This window comes from Eschrichtius robustus, unplaced genomic scaffold (assembly GCF_028021215.1).
Source record: "Eschrichtius robustus isolate mEscRob2 unplaced genomic scaffold, mEscRob2.pri scaffold_81, whole genome shotgun sequence".
Taxonomy (NCBI): domain Eukaryota; kingdom Metazoa; phylum Chordata; class Mammalia; order Artiodactyla; family Eschrichtiidae; genus Eschrichtius; species Eschrichtius robustus.
This window is the reverse complement of record NW_027175690.1, coordinates 1,035,173-1,057,487: the sequence shown is the minus strand read 5'-3', so window position 1 is coordinate 1,057,487 and position 22,315 is coordinate 1,035,173.

Below are 22,315 nucleotides of genomic sequence, written 5' to 3'. Positions count from 1 at the left end.
CTCAAGGTAAGGTGCAGTGTTTCCTTCCACCAGCACAGTCGCAGTCGGCAGTTTCAACGAGGCCTTCCCGACTGAACTGCTGTAAAGGCTGGTGTGCCTTTCAAGACTCTGAAAGGATGAGGATGCGAGCGTCTGCACCGTATTCCGAGGAAGGTCACTGTGGAGCAGAAGTGGCATCTGTGCCTGCTGAGCAACACCCAGCCACAAGGGTCTTGGGACTCTAGTGTTTTGTATGCAGGAGGCTGGGCAACAACGTTTCTCCTCCATCGGAGAGCTCGATTTGGAGAGCTTAGAGGAAGCCGGAAGAGCACGTTTATAACGGGGCCTCTGGCCAATGCAAGGGGGCCTCCTTTTGTAACCCTGAGCTGCTTTTGGAAAAACACCCTGCTTACACGAGCTCTCGGAATTCATACTTGACCTCTTGCTCCCTGAAGCAGCACCTGGACTTCACCTCTCGAGGGAGAAAGAGGCAGTCGTCCTCCGAAGACTGCTAGGCCTTTGCAAGATGTCCCATGAGCTTAGGCGAAACGAAGGCGTTCACTGGCTCGCGCAGTTCACGTCCGGAGGAACACTGGCTTTCCAAAGTGCTTTCAGCGAAGGGGTACAGTATGTGACATGGGTCTCCTTTGGCCGCCCGGGAACTTCAGCTACATGAGCTGCGTGGCAACCGTGAAGAGGGGGCGGGACGAGAAAAGCGAAATCCGTCCCGTTGGCAAGCCGGGGAGCTGCGTGCTCGGAGCTGCCTGACAACAAGGCCTGCTGCCCGTCTTGTCCTCACCGTAGGAGTTCCCTGGGAGGCAAAGTGAGGAAGAGTGAGTTTTCTCGAAAGAACGAGGGGGTGTGTGCAGTTCCTCACTAGGAGCTCATCCCAAAGCCTTCTTGGCTAGTGGTTAGGAAACCTGCCCCCATGCCGCCAAAGGAAGGTCCGCGTGTGCCGTGAGAAGTGTTGCAGTGCAGATCTTTCTGAGAAGCCTTAGTGAAGGTACTGCTTTAACACCGGTAGGCCTCTCAGGACTGCAGGCTCGCTCACGCCTGGACCCAGGTCAAGGAAGAACACGTTGTAGCCAAAGTGTCAACTGCGGCTTCTGAGTAACCTGCAGCCCCACGGGTGGTTGGCCTCCACTCTGTGCATGCAGAGGGCAGGGCGACACACGGCTTGCTCCGGCGGAGAGCCAGACCTCCAACTCTGGAAAGCAGTCTTGGTAACAGAGTGGGGGCCGGTGTCACGTGCAATGCCTGTCAGACTCCCGGCTTAGCTATTAGCTGCACTGAATCATACCCGGCGAGTAACAGGGATTCTACGAACTCAAAGCTGACGACCCTTCACCTCCAGCAGAAAGGTGACTTTACAACCAGCCCGAAATGATGGACACCTTTCCCGAAGCACTGCTGGGAGATTGAAAGTTCCAACGTCGACCACGCCTGACTGAAGCGCTGTCGTGGCCAGGCACGTCACCCTGCGCAGAACCTCTGCTTACAAAAGGCTCCTCACAGGAGCGCCTGGTGTGTCGCGTGGCTCTCTTGGAGCTGAGCAGAAGGTGCTGCTCCACAGGCTGGGTTTGCACGTAGAAACTGGATCCTGAGGGCTGAAGCATTATTGGTCCCTTTGGAACAGGAGGCTTGGGGCCAGAAAACTGAAGGTAAAGCACGGGGGCGGGGGTGGGCGGGCACCCATCTTGGGCACCCCGCAGGAACTCCTTGGGAGGAAGCGTGAGTTTGCTCCAAAGAAACAGTGTGCCTGCCACTCCTTGCCAGGAGGTCATGCAGCAGACCACTTCAGCTAAGGCGAATGTCGGCTGAGCGGCATACTCAAAGTAAGGGGCAGTGTTTCCATCAGCAAACTTGGTGGTCGCAAGTAGACCCGAGGCTTCCACCACTGAAGTGCCGTAGTGCTGGTGTGCCTTTGACGTATCTGAGGACGCTCGCGACTGCACCGTTTTCCGAGGAAAATCACTGGGTACCGAAAGCGTCATCTGTGCCTTCTGAGCACCCTCACGCCTCATGATGGTCTTTGGGCTCTCCTGTTGGTAGGCCGAAGGCCAGGCAGCCATGTGTTTCCTCCGTCGGAGAGCCAGATAGCCACAGCTCAGAAGAATCCTCAGGAAGAGTTTTCTCCCTGGTCTGCTGTGCAATGCAAGGGGACCCCAGTTGGTCAACCTGAGCTGCACTGGAACAGACACCGCCATGGCAAGGGTTCTCAGAATTCATCGCTGACGTCTTCCCCTCGCAAGCAGCACGTCGACTTCAGATCCAGCTGGAGACATGTGCTCTCAGCCTTTGAAGACGGTCAGGCCTTGGCAAGCTCCACGGTCAGGTAGGCGACACGAAGGCGTTCACTGGCTCAACGCCGTTCACCTCAGGAGGACTCCTGCTTGCCAAAGTGTTGTCATGGAAGGGCCCATGTGTGTGGCATGTGTCTACGTGGCCTGCTTCTGAACGTCAGGTACACGAGCTAGGTGTCAACCGTGAAAGTGGAGGGGGACGGGAACGGCACAGTTGGCCCCAGTGACAAACCGGAGAGCTGCGTCCTCAGAGCTGCCGGAGAAACAGTCCTGTTGCCCGTCTTCTATTCACCCCTGGATTACCCTGAGAGGCAACCGGAGGCAGAGTGAATTTTCTTGAACGAACCGGAGTGCGTGCACTTCCTTGCTAGGTTCTCATCCCAAAGCCTTCTTGGCCAGTGGTAAGGAAACTTGCCCGCGTGTTGCAAGGAAGGTCCGTGTTTTCGACGATGAGTGCTTAATGGAACGCCCTGCGGTCGCCAACCTTCTCAACCCTGCGGGAATACCCGGGGAGGAACGGAGACTTGGCCCAAGGAAACAGAATGCTGGCAATTGCCTGCTCGGAGTACCTCCAGCAGAGGAGGTTATCTAGGGCGTAAGTCAGCCGAGCGCCAGACTCAAGGTAAGGTGCAGTGTTTCCTTCCACCAGCACAGTCGCAGTCGGCAGTTTCAACGAGGCCTTCCCGACTGAACTGCTGTAAAGGCTGGTGTGCCTTTCAAGACTCTGAAAGGATGAGGATGCGAGCGTCTGCACCGTATTCCGAGGAAGGTCACTGTGGAGCAGAAGTGGCATCTGTGCCTGCTGAGCAACACCCAGCCACAAGGGTCTTGGGACTCTAGTGTTTTGTATGCAGGAGGCTGGGCAACAACGTTTCTCCTCCATCGGAGAGCTCGATTTGGAGAGCTTAGAGGAAGCCGGAAGAGCACGTTTATAACGGGGCCTCTGGCCAATGCAAGGGGGCCTCCTTTTGTAACCCTGAGCTGCTTTTGGAAAAACACCCTGCTTACACGAGCTCTCGGAATTCATACTTGACCTCTTGCTCCCTGAAGCAGCACCTGGACTTCACCTCTCGAGGGAGAAAGAGGCAGTCGTCCTCCGAAGACTGCTAGGCCTTTGCAAGATGTCCCATGAGCTTAGGCGAAACGAAGGCGTTCACTGGCTCGCGCAGTTCACGTCCGGAGGAACACTGGCTTTCCAAAGTGCTTTCAGCGAAGGGGTACAGTATGTGACATGGGTCTCCTTTGGCCGCCCGGGAACTTCAGCTACATGAGCTGCGTGGCAACCGTGAAGAGGGGGCGGGACGAGAAAAGCGAAATCCGTCCCGTTGGCAAGCCGGGGAGCTGCGTGCTCGGAGCTGCCTGACAACAAGGCCTGCTGCCCGTCTTGTCCTCACCGTAGGAGTTCCCTGGGAGGCAAAGTGAGGAAGAGTGAGTTTTCTCGAAAGAACGAGGGGGTGTGTGCAGTTCCTCACTAGGAGCTCATCCCAAAGCCTTCTTGGCTAGTGGTTAGGAAACCTGCCCCCATGCCGCCAAAGGAAGGTCCGCGTGTGCCGTGAGAAGTGTTGCAGTGCAGATCTTTCTGAGAAGCCTTAGTGAAGGTACTGCTTTAACACCGGTAGGCCTCTCAGGACTGCAGGCTCGCTCACGCCTGGACCCAGGTCAAGGAAGAACACGTTGTAGCCAAAGTGTCAACTGCGGCTTCTGAGTAACCTGCAGCCCCACGGGTGGTTGGCCTCCACTCTGTGCATGCAGAGGGCAGGGCGACACACGGCTTGCTCCGGCGGAGAGCCAGACCTCCAACTCTGGAAAGCAGTCTTGGTAACAGAGTGGGGGCCGGTGTCACGTGCAATGCCTGTCAGACTCCCGGCTTAGCTATTAGCTGCACTGAATCATACCCGGCGAGTAACAGGGATTCTACGAACTCAAAGCTGACGACCCTTCACCTCCAGCAGAAAGGTGACTTTACAACCAGCCCGAAATGATGGACACCTTTCCCGAAGCACTGCTGGGAGATTGAAAGTTCCAACGTCGACCACGCCTGACTGAAGCGCTGTCGTGGCCAGGCACGTCACCCTGCGCAGAACCTCTGCTTACAAAAGGCTCCTCACAGGAGCGCCTGGTGTGTCGCGTGGCTCTCTTGGAGCTGAGCAGAAGGTGCTGCTCCACAGGCTGGGTTTGCACGTAGAAACTGGATCCTGAGGGCTGAAGCATTAGTGGTCCCTTTGGAACAGGAGGCTTGGGGCCAGAAAACTGAAGGTAAAGCACGGGGGCGGGGGTGGGCGGGCACCCATCTTGGGCACCCCGCAGGAACTCCTTGGGAGGAAGCGTGAGTTTGCTCCAAAGAAACAGTGTGCCTGCCACTCCTTGCCAGGAGGTCATGCAGCAGACCACTTCAGCTAAGGCGAATGTCGGCTGAGCGGCATACTCAAAGTAAGGGGCAGTGTTTCCATCAGCAAACTTGGTGGTCGCAAGTAGACCCGAGGCTTCCACCACTGAAGTGCCGTAGTGCTGGTGTGCCTTTGACGTATCTGAGGACGCTCGCGACTGCACCGTTTTCCGAGGAAAATCACTGTGTACCGAAAGCGTCATCTGTGCCTTCTGAGCACCCTCACGCCTCATGATGGTCTTTGGGCTCTCCTGTTGGTAGGCCGAAGGCCAGGCAGCCATGTGTTTCCTCCGTCGGAGAGCCAGATAGCCACAGCTCAGAAGAATCCTCAGGAAGAGTTTTCTCCCTGGTCTGCTGTGCAATGCAAGGGGACCCCAGTTGGTCAACCTGAGCTGCACTGGAACAGACACCGCCATGGCAAGGGTTCTCAGAATTCATCGCTAACGTCTTCCCCTCGCAAGCAGCACGTCGACTTCAGATCCAGCTGGAGACATGTGCTCTCAGCCTTTGAAGACGGTCAGGCCTTGGCAAGCTCCACGGTCAGGTAGGCGACACGAAGGCGTTCACTGGCTCAACGCCGTTCACCTCAGGAGGACTCCTGCTTGCCAAAGTGTTGTCATGGAAGGGCCCATGTGTGTGGCATGTGTCTACGTGGCCTGCTTCTGAACGTCAGGTACACGAGCTAGGTGTCAACCGTGAAAGTGGAGGGGGACGGGAACGGCACAGTTGGCCCCAGTGACAAACCGGAGAGCTGCGTCCTCAGAGCTGCCGGAGAAACAGTCCTGTTGCCCGTCTTCTATTCACCCCTGGATTACCCTGAGAGGCAACCGGAGGCAGAGTGAATTTTCTTGAACGAACCGGAGTGCGTGCACTTCCTTGCTAGGTTCTCATCCCAAAGCCTTCTTGGCCAGTGGTAAGGAAACTTGCCCGCGTGTTGCAAGGAAGGTCCGTGTTTTCGACGATGAGTGCTTAATGGAACGCCCTGCGGTCGCCAACCTTCTCAACCCTGCGGGAATACCCGGGGAGGAACGGAGACTTGGCCCAAGGAAACAGAATGCTGGCAATTGCCTGCTCGGAGTACCTCCAGCAGAGGAGGTTATCTAGGGCGTAAGTCAGCCGAGCGCCAGACTCAAGGTAAGGTGCAGTGTTTCCTTCCACCAGCACAGTCGCAGTCGGCAGTTTCAACGAGGCCTTCCCGACTGAACTGCTGTAAAGGCTGGTGTGCCTTTCAAGACTCTGAAAGGATGAGGATGCGAGCGTCTGCACCGTATTCCGAGGAAGGTCACTGTGGGGCAGAAGTGGCATCTGTGCCTGCTGAGCAACACCCAGCCACAAGGGTCTTGGGACTCTAGTGTTTTGTATGCAGGAGGCTGGGCAACAACGTTTCTCCTCCATCGGAGAGCTCGATTTGGAGAGCTTAGAGGAAGCCGGAAGAGCACGTTTATAACGGGGCCTCTGGCCAATGCAAGGGGGCCTCCTTTTGTAACCCTGAGCTGCTTTTGGAAAAACACCCTGCTTACACGAGCTCTCGGAATTCATACTTGACCTCTTGCTCCCTGAAGCAGCACCTGGACTTCACCTCTCGAGGGAGAAAGAGGCAGTCGTCCTCCGAAGACTGCTAGGCCTTTGCAAGATGTCCCATGAGCTTAGGCGAAACGAAGGCGTTCACTGGCTCGCGCAGTTCACGTCCGGAGGAACACTGGCTTTCCAAAGTGCTTTCAGCGAAGGGGTACAGTATGTGACATGGGTCTCCTTTGGCCACCCGGGAACTTCAGCTACATGAGCTGCGTGGCAACCGTGAAGAGGGGGCGGGACGAGAAAAGCGAAATCCGTCCCGTTGGCAAGCCGGGGAGCTGCGTGCTCGGAGCTGCCTGACAACAAGGCCTGCTGCCCGTCTTGTCCTCACCGTAGGAGTTCCCTGGGAGGCAAAGTGAGGAAGAGTGAGTTTTCTCGAAAGAACGAGGGGGTGTGTGCAGTTCCTCACTAGGAGCTCATCCCAAAGCCTTCTTGGCTAGTGGTTAGGAAACCTGCCCCCATGCCGCCAAAGGAAGGTCCGCGTGTGCCGTGAGAAGTGTTGCAGTGCAGATCTTTCTGAGAAGCCTTAGTGAAGGTACTGCTTTAACACCGGTAGGCCTCTCAGGACTGCAGGCTCGCTCACGCCTGGACCCAGGTCAAGGAAGAACACGTTGTAGCCAAAGTGTCAACTGCGGCTTCTGAGTAACCTGCAGCCCCACGGGTGGTTGGCCTCCACTCTGTGCATGCAGAGGGCAGGGCGACACACGGCTTGCTCCGGCGGAGAGCCAGACCTCCAACTCTGGAAAGCAGTCTTGGTAACAGAGTGGGGGCCGGTGTCACGTGCAATGCCTGTCAGACTCCCGGCTTAGCTATTAGCTGCACTGAATCATACCCGGCGAGTAACAGGGATTCTACGAACTCAAAGCTGACGACCCTTCACCTCCAGCAGAAAGGTGACTTTACAACCAGCCCGAAATGATGGACACCTTTCCCGAAGCACTGCTGGGAGATTGAAAGTTCCAACGTCGACCACGCCTGACTGAAGCGCTGTCGTGGCCAGGCACGTCACCCTGCGCAGAACCTCTGCTTACAAAAGGCTCCTCACAGGAGCGCCTGGTGTGTCGCGTGGCTCTCTTGGAGCTGAGCAGAAGGTGCTGCTCCACAGGCTGGGTTTGCACGTAGAAACTGGATCCTGAGGGCTGAAGCATTAGTGGTCCCTTTGGAACAGGAGGCTTGGGGCCAGAAAACTGAAGGTAAAGCACGGGGGCGGGGGTGGGCGGGCACCCATCTTGGGCACCCCGCAGGAACTCCTTGGGAGGAAGCGTGAGTTTGCTCCAAAGAAACAGTGTGCCTGCCACTCCTTGCCAGGAGGTCATGCAGCAGACCACTTCAGCTAAGGCGAATGTCGGCTGAGCGGCATACTCAAAGTAAGGGGCAGTGTTTCCATCAGCAAACTTGGTGGTCGCAAGTAGACCCGAGGCTTCCACCACTGAAGTGCCGTAGTGCTGGTGTGCCTTTGACGTATCTGAGGACGCTCGCGACTGCACCGTTTTCCGAGGAAAATCACTGTGTACCGAAAGCGTCATCTGTGCCTTCTGAGCACCCTCACGCCTCATGATGGTCTTTGGGCTCTCCTGTTGGTAGGCCGAAGGCCAGGCAGCCATGTGTTTCCTCCGTCGGAGAGCCAGATAGCCACAGCTCAGAAGAATCCTCAGGAAGAGTTTTCTCCCTGGTCTGCTGTGCAATGCAAGGGGACCCCAGTTGGTCAACCTGAGCTGCACTGGAACAGACACCGCCATGGCAAGGGTTCTCAGAATTCATCGCTGACGTCTTCCCCTCGCAAGCAGCACGTCGACTTCAGATCCAGCTGGAGACATGTGCTCTCAGCCTTTGAAGACGGTCAGGCCTTGGCAAGCTCCACGGTCAGGTAGGCGACACGAAGGCGTTCACTGGCTCAACGCCGTTCACCTCAGGAGGACTCCTGCTTGCCAAAGTGTTGTCATGGAAGGGCCCATGTGTGTGGCATGTGTCTACGTGGCCTGCTTCTGAACGTCAGGTACACGAGCTAGGTGTCAACCGTGAAAGTGGAGGGGGACGGGAACGGCACAGTTGGCCCCAGTGACAAACCGGAGAGCTGCGTCCTCAGAGCTGCCGGAGAAACAGTCCTGTTGCCCGTCTTCTATTCACCCCTGGATTACCCTGAGAGGCAACCGGAGGCAGAGTGAATTTTCTTGAACGAACCGGAGTGCGTGCACTTCCTTGCTAGGTTCTCATCCCAAAGCCTTCTTGGCCAGTGGTAAGGAAACTTGCCCGCGTGTTGCAAGGAAGGTCCGTGTTTTCGACGATGAGTGCTTAATGGAACGCCCTGCGGTCGCCAACCTTCTCAACCCTGCGGGAATACCCGGGGAGGAACGGAGACTTGGCCCAAGGAAACAGAATGCTGGCAATTGCTTGCTCGGAGTACCTCCAGCAGAGGAGGTTATCTAGGGCGTAAGTCAGCCGAGCGCCAGACTCAAGGTAAGGTGCAGTGTTTCCTTCCACCAGCACAGTCGCAGTCGGCAGTTTCAACGAGGCCTTCCCGACTGAACTGCTGTAAAGGCTGGTGTGCCTTTCAAGACTCTGAAAGGATGAGGATGCGAGCGTCTGCACCGTATTCCGAGGAAGGTCACTGTGGAGCAGAAGTGGCATCTGTGCCTGCTGAGCAACACCCAGCCACAAGGGTCTTGGGACTCTAGTGTTTTGTATGCAGGAGGCTGGGCAACAACGTTTCTCCTCCATCGGAGAGCTCGATTTGGAGAGCTTAGAGGAAGCCGGAAGAGCACGTTTATAACGGGGCCTCTGGCCAATGCAAGGGGGCCTCCTTTTGTAACCCTGAGCTGCTTTTGGAAAAACACCCTGCTTACACGAGCTCTCGGAATTCATACTTGACCTCTTGCTCCCTGAAGCAGCACCTGGACTTCACCTCTCGAGGGAGAAAGAGGCAGTCGTCCTCCGAAGACTGCTAGGCCTTTGCAAGATGTCCCATGAGCTTAGGCGAAACGAAGGCGTTCACTGGCTCGCGCAGTTCACGTCCGGAGGAACACTGGCTTTCCAAAGTGCTTTCAGCGAAGGGGTACAGTATGTGACATGGGTCTCCTTTGGCCGCCCGGGAACTTCAGCTACATGAGCTGCGTGGCAACCGTGAAGAGGGGGCGGGACGAGAAAAGCGAAATCCGTCCCGTTGGCAAGCCGGGGAGCTGCGTGCTCGGAGCTGCCTGACAACAAGGCCTGCTGCCCGTCTTGTCCTCACCGTAGGAGTTCCCTGGGAGGCAAAGTGAGGAAGAGTGAGTTTTCTCGAAAGAACGAGGGGGTGTGTGCAGTTCCTCACTAGGAGCTCATCCCAAAGCCTTCTTGGCTAGTGGTTAGGAAACCTGCCCCCATGCCGCCAAAGGAAGGTCCGCGTGTGCCGTGAGAAGTGTTGCAGTGCAGATCTTTCTGAGAAGCCTTAGTGAAGGTACTGCTTTAACACCGGTAGGCCTCTCAGGACTGCAGGCTCGCTCACGCCTGGACCCAGGTCAAGGAAGAACACGTTGTAGCCAAAGTGTCAACTGCGGCTTCTGAGTAACCTGCAGCCCCACGGGTGGTTGGCCTCCACTCTGTGCATGCAGAGGGCAGGGCGACACACGGCTTGCTCCGGCGGAGAGCCAGACCTCCAACTCTGGAAAGCAGTCTTGGTAACAGAGTGGGGGCCGGTGTCACGTGCAATGCCTGTCAGACTCCCGGCTTAGCTATTAGCTGCACTGAATCATACCCGGCGAGTAACAGGGATTCTACGAACTCAAAGCTGACGACCCTTCACCTCCAGCAGAAAGGTGACTTTACAACCAGCCCGAAATGATGGACACCTTTCCCGAAGCACTGCTGGGAGATTGAAAGTTCCAACGTCGACCACGCCTGACTGAAGCGCTGTCGTGGCCAGGCACGTCACCCTGCGCAGAACCTCTGCTTACAAAAGGCTCCTCACAGGAGCGCCTGGTGTGTCGCGTGGCTCTCTTGGAGCTGAGCAGAAGGTGCTGCTCCACAGGCTGGGTTTGCACGTAGAAACTGGATCCTGAGGGCTGAAGCATTATTGGTCCCTTTGGAACAGGAGGCTTGGGGCCAGAAAACTGAAGGTAAAGCACGGGGGCGGGGGTGGGCGGGCACCCATCTTGGGCACCCCGCAGGAACTCCTTGGGAGGAAGCGTGAGTTTGCTCCAAAGAAACAGTGTGCCTGCCACTCCTTGCCAGGAGGTCATGCAGCAGACCACTTCAGCTAAGGCGAATGTCGGCTGAGCGGCATACTCAAAGTAAGGGGCAGTGTTTCCATCAGCAAACTTGGTGGTCGCAAGTAGACCCGAGGCTTTCACCACTGAAGTGCCGTAGTGCTGGTGTGCCTTTGACGTATCTGAGGACGCTCGCGACTGCACCGTTTTCCGAGGAAAATCACTGTGTACCGAAAGCGTCATCTGTGCCTTCTGAGCACCCTCATGCCTCATGATGGTCTTTGGGCTCTCCTGTTGGTAGGCCGAAGGCCAGGCAGCCATGTGTTTCCTCCGTCGGAGAGCCAGATAGCCACAGCTCAGAAGAATCCTCAGGAAGAGTTTTCTCCCTGGTCTGCTGTGCAATGCAAGGGGACCCCAGTTGGTAAACCTGAGCTGCACTGGAACAGACACCGCCATGGCAAGGGTTCTCAGAATTCATCGCTGACGTCTTCCCCTCGCAAGCAGCACGTCGACTTCAGATCCAGCTGGAGACATGTGCTCTCAGCCTTTGAAGACGGTCAGGCCTTGGCAAGCTCCACGGTCAGGTAGGCGACACGAAGGCGTTCACTGGCTCAACGCCGTTCACCTCAGGAGGACTCCTGCTTGCCAAAGTGTTGTCATGGAAGGGCCCATGTGTGTGGCATGTGTCTACGTGGCCTGCTTCTGAACGTCAGGTACACGAGCTAGGTGTCAACCGTGAAAGTGGAGGGGGACGGGAACGGCACAGTTGGCCCCAGTGACAAACCGGAGAGCTGCGTCCTCAGAGCTGCCGGAGAAACAGTCCTGTTGCCCGTCTTCTATTCACCCCTGGATTACCCTGAGAGGCAACCGGAGGCAGAGTGAATTTTCTTGAACGAACCGGAGTGCGTGCACTTCCTTGCTAGGTTCTCATCCCAAAGCCTTCTTGGCCAGTGGTAAGGAAACTTGCCCGCGTGTTGCAAGGAAGGTCCGTGTTTTCGACGATGAGTGCTTAATGGAACGCCCTGCGGTCGCCAACCTTCTCAACCCTGCGGGAATACCCGGGGAGGAACGGAGACTTGGCCCAAGGAAACAGAATGCTGGCAATTGCTTGCTCGGAGTACCTCCAGCAGAGGAGGTTATCTAGGGCGTAAGTCAGCCGAGCGCCAGACTCAAGGTAAGGTGCAGTGTTTCCTTCCACCAGCACAGTCGCAGTCGGCAGTTTCAACGAGGCCTTCCCGACTGAACTGCTGTAAAGGCTGGTGTGCCTTTCAAGACTCTGAAAGGATGAGGATGCGAGCGTCTGCACCGTATTCCGAGGAAGGTCACTGTGGAGCAGAAGTGGCATCTGTGCCTGCTGAGCAACACCCAGCCACAAGGGTCTTGGGACTCTAGTGTTTTGTATGCAGGAGGCTGGGCAACAACGTTTCTCCTCCATCGGAGAGCTCGATTTGGAGAGCTTAGAGGAAGCCGGAAGAGCACGTTTATAACGGGGCCTCTGGCCAATGCAAGGGGGCCTCCTTTTGTAACCCTGAGCTGCTTTTGGAAAAACACCCTGCTTACACGAGCTCTCGGAATTCATACTTGACCTCTTGCTCCCTGAAGCAGCACCTGGACTTCACCTCTCGAGGGAGAAAGAGGCAGTCGTCCTCCGAAGACTGCTAGGCCTTTGCAAGATGTCCCATGAGCTTAGGCGAAACGAAGGCGTTCACTGGCTCGCGCAGTTCACGTCCGGAGGAACACTGGCTTTCCAAAGTGCTTTCAGCGAAGGGGTACAGTATGTGACATGGGTCTCCTTTGGCCGCCCGGGAACTTCAGCTACATGAGCTGCGTGGCAACCGTGAAGAGGGGGCGGGACGAGAAAAGCGAAATCCGTCCCGTTGGCAAGCCGGGGAGCTGCGTGCTCGGAGCTGCCTGACAACAAGGCCTGCTGCCCGTCTTGTCCTCACCGTAGGAGTTCCCTGGGAGGCAAAGTGAGGAAGAGTGAGTTTTCTCGAAAGAACGAGGGGGTGTGTGCAGTTCCTCACTAGGAGCTCATCCCAAAGCCTTCTTGGCTAGTGGTTAGGAAACCTGCCCCCATGCCGCCAAAGGAAGGTCCGCGTGTGCCGTGAGAAGTGTTGCAGTGCAGATCTTTCTGAGAAGCCTTAGTGAAGGTACTGCTTTAACACCGGTAGGCCTCTCAGGACTGCAGGCTCGCTCACGCCTGGACCCAGGTCAAGGAAGAACACGTTGTAGCCAAAGTGTCAACTGCGGCTTCTGAGTAACCTGCAGCCCCACGGGTGGTTGGCCTCCACTCTGTGCATGCAGAGGGCAGGGCGACACACGGCTTGCTCCGGCGGAGAGCCAGACCTCCAACTCTGGAAAGCAGTCTTGGTAACAGAGTGGGGGCCGGTGTCACGTGCAATGCCTGTCAGACTCCCGGCTTAGCTATTAGCTGCACTGAATCATACCCGGCGAGTAACAGGGATTCTACGAACTCAAAGCTGACGACCCTTCACCTCCAGCAGAAAGGTGACTTTACAACCAGCCCGAAATGATGGACACCTTTCCCGAAGCACTGCTGGGAGATTGAAAGTTCCAACGTCGACCACGCCTGACTGAAGCGCTGTCGTGGCCAGGCACGTCACCCTGCGCAGAACCTCTGCTTACAAAAGGCTCCTCACAGGAGCGCCTGGTGTGTCGCGTGGCTCTCTTGGAGCTGAGCAGAAGGTGCTGCTCCACAGGCTGGGTTTGCACGTAGAAACTGGATCCTGAGGGCTGAAGCATTATTGGTCCCTTTGGAACAGGAGGCTTGGGGCCAGAAAACTGAAGGTAAAGCACGGGGGCGGGGGTGGGCGGGCACCCATCTTGGGCACCCCGCAGGAACTCCTTGGGAGGAAGCGTGAGTTTGCTCCAAAGAAACAGTGTGCCTGCCACTCCTTGCCAGGAGGTCATGCAGCAGACCACTTCAGCTAAGGCGAATGTCGGCTGAGCGGCATACTCAAAGTAAGGGGCAGTGTTTCCATCAGCAAACTTGGTGGTCGCAAGTAGACCCGAGGCTTCCACCACTGAAGTGCCGTAGTGCTGGTGTGCCTTTGACGTATCTGAGGACGCTCGCGACTGCACCGTTTTCCGAGGAAAATCACTGTGTACCGAAAGCGTCATCTGTGCCTTCTGAGCACCCTCACGCCTCATGATGGTCTTTGGGCTCTCCTGTTGGTAGGCCGAAGGCCAGGCAGCCATGTGTTTCCTCCGTCGGAGAGCCAGATAGCCACAGCTCAGAAGAATCCTCAGGAAGAGTTTTCTCCCTGGTCTGCTGTGCAATGCAAGGGGACCCCAGTTGGTAAACCTGAGCTGCACTGGAACAGACACCGCCATGGCAAGGGTTCTCAGAATTCATCGCTGACGTCTTCCCCTCGCAAGCAGCACGTCGACTTCAGATCCAGCTGGAGACATGTGCTCTCAGCCTTTGAAGACGGTCAGGCCTTGGCAAGCTCCACGGTCAGGTAGGCGACACGAAGGCGTTCACTGGCTCAACGCCGTTCACCTCAGTAGGACTCCTGCTTGCCAAAGTGTTGTCATGGAAGGGCCCATGTGTGTGGCATGTGTCTACGTGGCCTGCTTCTGAACGTCAGGTACACGAGCTAGGTGTCAACCGTGAAAGTGGAGGGGGACGGGAACGGCACAGTTGGCCCCAGTGACAAACCGGAGAGCTGCGTCCTCAGAGCTGCCGGAGAAACAGTCCTGTTGCCCGTCTTCTATTCACCCCTGGATTACCCTGAGAGGCAACCGGAGGCAGAGTGAATTTTCTTGAACGAACCGGAGTGCGTGCACTTCCTTGCTAGGTTCTCATCCCAAAGCCTTCTTGGCCAGTGGTAAGGAAACTTGCCCGCGTGTTGCAAGGAAGGTCCGTGTTTTCGACGATGAGTGCTTAATGGAACGCCCTGCGGTCGCCAACCTTCTCAACCCTGCGGGAATACCCGGGGAGGAACGGAGACTTGGCCCAAGGAAACAGAATGCTGGCAATTGCTTGCTCGGAGTACCTCCAGCAGAGGAGGTTATCTAGGGCGTAAGTCAGCCGAGCGCCAGACTCAAGGTAAGGTGCAGTGTTTCCTTCCACCAGCACAGTCGCAGTCGGCAGTTTCAACGAGGCCTTCCCGACTGAACTGCTGTAAAGGCTGGTGTGCCTTTCAAGACTCTGAAAGGATGAGGATGCGAGCGTCTGCACCGTATTCCGAGGAAGGTCACTGTGGAGCAGAAGTGGCATCTGTGCCTGCTGAGCAACACCCAGCCACAAGGGTCTTGGGACTCTAGTGTTTTGTATGCAGGAGGCTGGGCAACAACGTTTCTCCTCCATCGGAGAGCTCGATTTGGAGAGCTTAGAGGAAGCCGGAAGAGCACGTTTATAACGGGGCCTCTGGCCAATGCAAGGGGGCCTCCTTTTGTAACCCTGAGCTGCTTTTGGAAAAACACCCTGCTTACACGAGCTCTCGGAATTCATACTTGACCTCTTGCTCCCTGAAGCAGCACCTGGACTTCACCTCTCGAGGGAGAAAGAGGCAGTCGTCCTCCGAAGACTGCTAGGCCTTTGCAAGATGTCCCATGAGCTTAGGCGAAACGAAGGCGTTCACTGGCTCGCGCAGTTCACGTCCGGAGGAACACTGGCTTTCCAAAGTGCTTTCAGCGAAGGGGTACAGTATGTGACATGGGTCTCCTTTGGCCGCCCGGGAACTTCAGCTACATGAGCTGCGTGGCAACCGTGAAGAGGGGGCGGGACGAGAAAAGCGAAATCCGTCCCGTTGGCAAGCCGGGGAGCTGCGTGCTCGGAGCTGCCTGACAACAAGGCCTGCTGCCCGTCTTGTCCTCACCGTAGGAGTTCCCTGGGAGGCAAAGTGAGGAAGAGTGAGTTTTCTCGAAAGAACGAGGGGGTGTGTGCAGTTGCTCACTAGGAGCTCATCCCAAAGCCTTCTTGGCTAGTGGTTAGGAAACCTGCCCCCATGCCGCCAAAGGAAGGTCCGCGTGTGCCGTGAGAAGTGTTGCAGTGCAGATCTTTCTGAGAAGCCTTAGTGAAGGTACTGCTTTAACACCGGTAGGCCTCTCAGGACTGCAGGCTCGCTCACGCCTGGACCCAGGTCAAGGAAGAACACGTTGTAGCCAAAGTGTCAACTGCGGCTTCTGAGTAACCTGCAGCCCCACGGGTGGTTGGCCTCCACTCTGTGCATGCAGAGGGCAGGGCGACACACGGCTTGCTCCGGCGGAGAGCCAGACCTCCAACTCTGGAAAGCAGTCTTGGTAACAGAGTGGGGGCCGGTGTCACGTGCAATGCCTGTCAGACTCCCGGCTTAGCTATTAGCTGCACTGAATCATACCCGGCGAGTAACAGGGATTCTACGAACTCAAAGCTGACGACCCTTCACCTCCAGCAGAAAGGTGACTTTACAACCAGCCCGAAATGATGGACACCTTTCCCGAAGCACTGCTGGGAGATTGAAAGTTCCAACGTCGACCACGCCTGACTGAAGCGCTGTCGTGGCCAGGCACGTCACCCTGCGCAGAACCTCTGCTTACAAAAGGCTCCTCACAGGAGCGCCTGGTGTGTCGCGTGGCTCTCTTGGAGCTGAGCAGAAGGTGCTGCTCCACAGGCTGGGTTTGCACGTAGAAACTGGATCCTGAGGGCTGAAGCATTAGTGGTCCCTTTGGAACAGGAGGCTTGGGGCCAGAAAACTGAAGGTAAAGCACGGGGGCGGGGGTGGGCGGGCACCCATCTTGGGCACCCCGCAGGAACTCCTTGGGAGGAAGCGTGAGTTTGCTCCAAAGAAACAGTGTGCCTGCCACTCCTTGCCAGGAGGTCATGCAGCAGACCACTTCAGCTAAGGCGAATGTCGGCTGAGCGGCATACTCAAAGTAAGGGGCAGTGTTTCCATCAGCAAACTTGGTGGTCGCAAGTAGACCCGAGGCTTCCACCACTGAAGTGCCGTAGTGCTGGTGTGCCTTTGACGTATCTGAGGACGCTCGCGACTGCACCGTTTTCCGAGGAAAATCACTGTGTACCGAAAGCGTCATCTGTGCCTTCTGAGCACCCTCACGCCTCATGATGGTCTTTGGGCTCTCCTGTTGGTAGGCCGAAGGCCAGGCAGCCATGTGTTTCCTCCGTCGGAGAGCCAGATAGCCACAGCTCAGAAGAATCCTCAGGAAGAGTTTTCTCCCTGGTCTGCTGTGCAATGCAAGGGGACCCCAGTTGGTCAACCTGAGCTGCACTGGAACAGACACCGCCATGGCAAGGGTTCTCAGAATTCATCGCTGACGTCTTCCCCTCGCAAGCAGCACGTCGACTTCAGATCCAGCTGGAGACATGTGCTCTCAGCCTTTGAAGACGGTCAGGCCTTGGCAAGCTCCACGGTCAGGTAGGCGACACGAAGGCGTTCACTGGCTCAACGCCGTTCACCTCAGGAGGACTCCTGCTTGCCAAAGTGTTGTCATGGAAGGGCCCATGTGTGTGGCATGTGTCTACGTGGCCTGCTTCTGAACGTCAGGTACACGAGCTAGGTGTCAACCGTGAAAGTGGAGGGGGACGGGAACGGCACAGTTGGCCCCAGTGACAAACCGGAGAGCTGCGTCCTCAGAGCTGCCGGAGAAACAGTCCTGTTGCCCGTCTTCTATTCACCCCTGGATTACCCTGAGAGGCAACCGGAGGCAGAGTGAATTTTCTTGAACGAACCGGAGTGCGTGCACTTCCTTGCTAGGTTCTCATCCCAAAGCCTTCTTGGCCAGTGGTAAGGAAACTTGCCCGCGTGTTGCAAGGAAGGTCCGTGTTTTCGATGATGAGTGCTTAATGGAACGCCCTGCGGTCGCCAACCTTCTCAACCCTGCGGGAATACCCGGGGAGGAACGGAGACTTGGCCCAAGGAAACAGAATGCTGGCAATTGCTTGCTCGGAGTACCTCCAGCAGAGGAGGTTATCTAGGGCGTAAGTCAGCCGAGCGCCAGACTCAAGGTAAGGTGCAGTGTTTCCTTCCACCAGCACAGTCGCAGTCGGCAGTTTCAACGAGGCCTTCCCGACTGAACTGCTGTAAAGGCTGGTGTGCCTTTCAAGACTCTGAAAGGATGAGGATGCGAGCGTCTGCACCGTATTCCGAGGAAGGTCACTGTGGAGCAGAAGTGGCATCTGTGCCTGCTGAGCAACACCCAGCCACAAGGGTCTTGGGACTCTAGTGTTTTGTATGCAGGAGGCTGGGCAACAACGTTTCTCCTCCATCGGAGAGCTCGATTTGGAGAGCTTAGAGGAAGCCGGAAGAGCACGTTTATAACGGGGCCTCTGGCCAATGCAAGGGGGCCTCCTTTTGTAACCCTGAGCTGCTTTTGGAAAAACACCCTGCTTACACGAGCTCTCGGAATTCATACTTGACCTCTTGCTCCCTGAAGCAGCACCTGGACTTCACCTCTCGAGGGAGAAAGAGGCAGTCGTCCTCCGAAGACTGCTAGGCCTTTGCAAGATGTCCCATGAGCTTAGGCGAAACGAAGGCGTTCACTGGCTCGCGCAGTTCACGTCCGGAGGAACACTGGCTTTCCAAAGTGCTTTCAGCGAAGGGGTACAGTATGTGACATGGGTCTCCTTTGGCCGCCCGGGAACTTCAGCTACATGAGCTGCGTGGCAACCGTGAAGAGGGGGCGGGACGAGAAAAGCGAAATCCGTCCCGTTGGCAAGCCGGGGAGCTGCGTGCTCGGAGCTGCCTGACAACAAGGCCTGCTGCCCGTCTTGTCCTCACCGTAGGAGTTCCCTGGGAGGCAAAGTGAGGAAGAGTGAGTTTTCTCGAAAGAACGAGGGGGTGTGTGCAGTTGCTCACTAGGAGCTCATCCCAAAGCCTTCTTGGCTAGTGGTTAGGAAACCTGCCCCCATGCCGCCAAAGGAAGGTCCGCGTGTGCCGTGAGAAGTGTTGCAGTGCAGATCTTTCTGAGAAGCCTTAGTGAAGGTACTGCTTTAACACCGGTAGGCCTCTCAGGACTGCAGGCTCGCTCACGCCTGGACCCAGGTCAAGGAAGAACACGTTGTAGCCAAAGTGTCAACTGCGGCTTCTGAGTAACCTGCAGCCCCACGGGTGGTTGGCCTCCACTCTGTGCATGCAGAGGGCAGGGCGACACACGGCTTGCTCCGGCGGAGAGCCAGACCTCCAACTCTGGAAAGCAGTCTTGGTAACAGAGTGGGGGCCGGTGTCACGTGCAATGCCTGTCAGACTCCCGGCTTAGCTATTAGCTGCACTGAATCATACCCGGCGAGTAACAGGGATTCTACGAACTCAAAGCTGACGACCCTTCACCTCCAGCAGAAAGGTGACTTTACAACCAGCCCGAAATGATGGACACCTTTCCCGAAGCACTGCTGGGAGATTGAAAGTTCCAACGTCGACCACGCCTGACTGAAGCGCTGTCGTGGCCAGGCACGTCACCCTGCGCAGAACCTCTGCTTACAAAAGGCTCCTCACAGGAGCGCCTGGTGTGTCGCGTGGCTCTCTTGGAGCTGAGCAGAAGGTGCTGCTCCACAGGCTGGGTTTGCACGTAGAAACTGGATCCTGAGGGCTGAAGCATTAGTGGTCCCTTTGGAACAGGAGGCTTGGGGCCAGAAAACTGAAGGTAAAGCACGGGGGCGGGGGTGGGCGGGCACCCATCTTGGGCACCCCGCAGGAACTCCTTGGGAGGAAGCGTGAGTTTGCTCCAAAGAAACAGTGTGCCTGCCACTCCTTGCCAGGAGGTCATGCAGCAGACCACTTCAGCTAAGGCGAATGTCGGCTGAGCGGCATACTCAAAGTAAGGGGCAGTGTTTCCATCAGCAAACTTGGTGGTCGCAAGTAGACCCGAGGCTTCCACCACTGAAGTGCCGTAGTGCTGGTGTGCCTTTGACGTATCTGAGGACGCTCGCGACTGCACCGTTTTCCGAGGAAAATCACTGTGTACCGAAAGCGTCATCTGTGCCTTCTGAGCACCCTCACGCCTCATGATGGTCTTTGGGCTCTCCTGTTGGTAGGCCGAAGGCCAGGCAGCCATGTGTTTCCTCCGTCGGAGAGCCAGATAGCCACAGCTCAGAAGAATCCTCAGGAAGAGTTTTCTCCCTGGTCTGCTGTGCAATGCAAGGGGACCCCAGTTGGTCAACCTGAGCTGCACTGGAACAGACACCGCCATGGCAAGGGTTCTCAGAATTCATCGCTGACGTCTTCCCCTCGCAAGCAGCACGTCGACTTCAGATCCAGCTGGAGACATGTGCTCTCAGCCTTTGAAGACGGTCAGGCCTTGGCAAGCTCCACGGTCAGGTAGGCGACACGAAGGCGTTCACTGGCTCAACGCCGTTCACCTCAGGAGGACTCCTGCTTGCCAAAGTGTTGTCATGGAAGGGCCCATGTGTGTGGCATGTGTCTACGTGGCCTGCTTCTGAACGTCAGGTACACGAGCTAGGTGTCAACCGTGAAAGTGGAGGGGGACGGGAACGGCACAGTTGGCCCCAGTGACAAACCGGAGAGCTGCGTCCTCAGAGCTGCCGGAGAAACAGTCCTGTTGCCCGTCTTCTATTCACCCCTGGATTACCCTGAGAGGCAACCGGAGGCAGAGTGAATTTTCTTGAACGAACCGGAGTGCGTGCACTTCCTTGCTAGGTTCTCATCCCAAAGCCTTCTTGGCCAGTGGTAAGGAAACTTGCCCGCGTGTTGCAAGGAAGGTCCGTGTTTTCGACGATGAGTGCTTAATGGAACGCCCTGCGGTCGCCAACCTTCTCAACCCTGCGGGAATACCCGGGGAGGAACGGAGACTTGGCCCAAGGAAACAGAATGCTGGCAATTGCTTGCTCGGAGTACCTCCAGCAGAGGAGGTTATCTAGGGCGTAAGTCAGCCGAGCGCCAGACTCAAGGTAAGGTGCAGTGTTTCCTTCCACCAGCACAGTCGCAGTCGGCAGTTTCAACGAGGCCTTCCCGACTGAACTGCTGTAAAGGCTGGTGTGCCTTTCAAGACTCTGAAAGGATGAGGATGCGAGCGTCTGCACCGTATTCCGAGGAAGGTCACTGTGGAGCAGAAGTGGCATCTGTGCCTGCTGAGCAACACCCAGCCACAAGGGTCTTGGGACTCTAGTGTTTTGTATGCAGGAGGCTGGGCAACAACGTTTCTCCTCCATCGGAGAGCTCGATTTGGAGAGCTTAGAGGAAGCCGGAAGAGCACGTTTATAACGGGGCCTCTGGCCAATGCAAGGGGGCCTCCTTTTGTAACCCTGAGCTGCTTTTGGAAAAACACCCTGCTTACACGAGCTCTCGGAATTCATACTTGACCTCTTGCTCCCTGAAGCAGCACCTGGACTTCACCTCTCGAGGGAGAAAGAGGCAGTCGTCCTCCGAAGACTGCTAGGCCTTTGCAAGATGTCCCATGAGCTTAGGCGAAACGAAGGCGTTCACTGGCTCGCGCAGTTCACGTCCGGAGGAACACTGGCTTTCCAAAGTGCTTTCAGCGAAGGGGTACAGTATGTGACATGGGTCTCCTTTGGCCGCCCGGGATCTTCAGCTACATGAGCTGCGTGGCAACCGTGAAGAGGGGGCGGGACGAGAAAAGCGAAATCCGTCCCGTTGGCAAGCCGGGGAGCTGCGTGCTCGGAGCTGCCTGACAACAAGGCCTGCTGCCCGTCTTGTCCTCACCGTAGGAGTTCCCTGGGAGGCAAAGTGAGGAAGAGTGAGTTTTCTCGAAAGAACGAGGGGGTGTGTGCAGTTCCTCACTAGGAGCTCATCCCAAAGCCTTCTTGGCTAGTGGTTAGGAAACCTGCCCCCATGCCGCCAAAGGAAGGTCCGCGTGTGCCGTGAGAAGTGTTGCAGTGCAGATCTTTCTGAGAAGCCTTAGTGAAGGTACTGCTTTAACACCGGTAGGCCTCTCAGGACTGCAGGCTCGCTCACGCCTGGACCCAGGTCAAGGAAGAACACGTTGTAGCCAAAGTGTCAACTGCGGCTTCTGAGTAACCTGCAGCCCCACGGGTGGTTGGCCTCCACTCTGTGCATGCAGAGGGCAGGGCGACACACGGCTTGCTCCGGCGGAGAGCCAGACCTCCAACTCTGGAAAGCAGTCTTGGTAAGAGAGTGGGGGCCGGTGTCACGTGCAATGCCTGTCAGACTCCCGGCTTAGCTATTAGCTGCACTGAATCATACCCGGCGAGTAACAGGGATTCTACGAACTCAAAGCTGACGACCCTTCACCTCCAGCAGAAAGGTGACTTTACAACCAGCCCGAAATGATGGACACCTTTCCCGAAGCACTGCTGGGAGATTGAAAGTTCCAACGTCGACCACGCCTGACTGAAGCGCTGTCGTGGCCAGGCACGTCACCCTGCGCAGAACCTCTGCTTACAAAAGGCTCCTCACAGGAGCGCCTGGTGTGTCGCGTGGCTCTCTTGGAGCTGAGCAGAAGGTGCTGCTCCACAGGCTGGGTTTGCACGTAGAAACTGGATCCTGAGGGCTGAAGCATTAGTGGTCCCTTTGGAACAGGAGGCTTGGGGCCAGAAAACTGAAGGTAAAGCACGGGGGCGGGGGTGGGCGGGCACCCATCTTGGGCACCCCGCAGGAACTCCTTGGGAGGAAGCGTGAGTTTGCTCCAAAGAAACAGTGTGCCTGCCACTCCTTGCCAGGAGGTCATGCAGCAGACCACTTCAGCTAAGGCGAATGTCGGCTGAGCGGCATACTCAAAGTAAGGGGCAGTGTTTCCATCAGCAAACTTGGTGGTCGCAAGTAGACCCGAGGCTTCCACCACTGAAGTGCCGTAGTGCTGGTGTGCCTTTGACGTATCTGAGGACGCTCGCGACTGCACCGTTTTCCGAGGAAAATCACTGTGTACCGAAAGCGTCATCTGTGCCTTCTGAGCACCCTCACGCCTCATGATGGTCTTTGGGCTCTCCTGTTGGT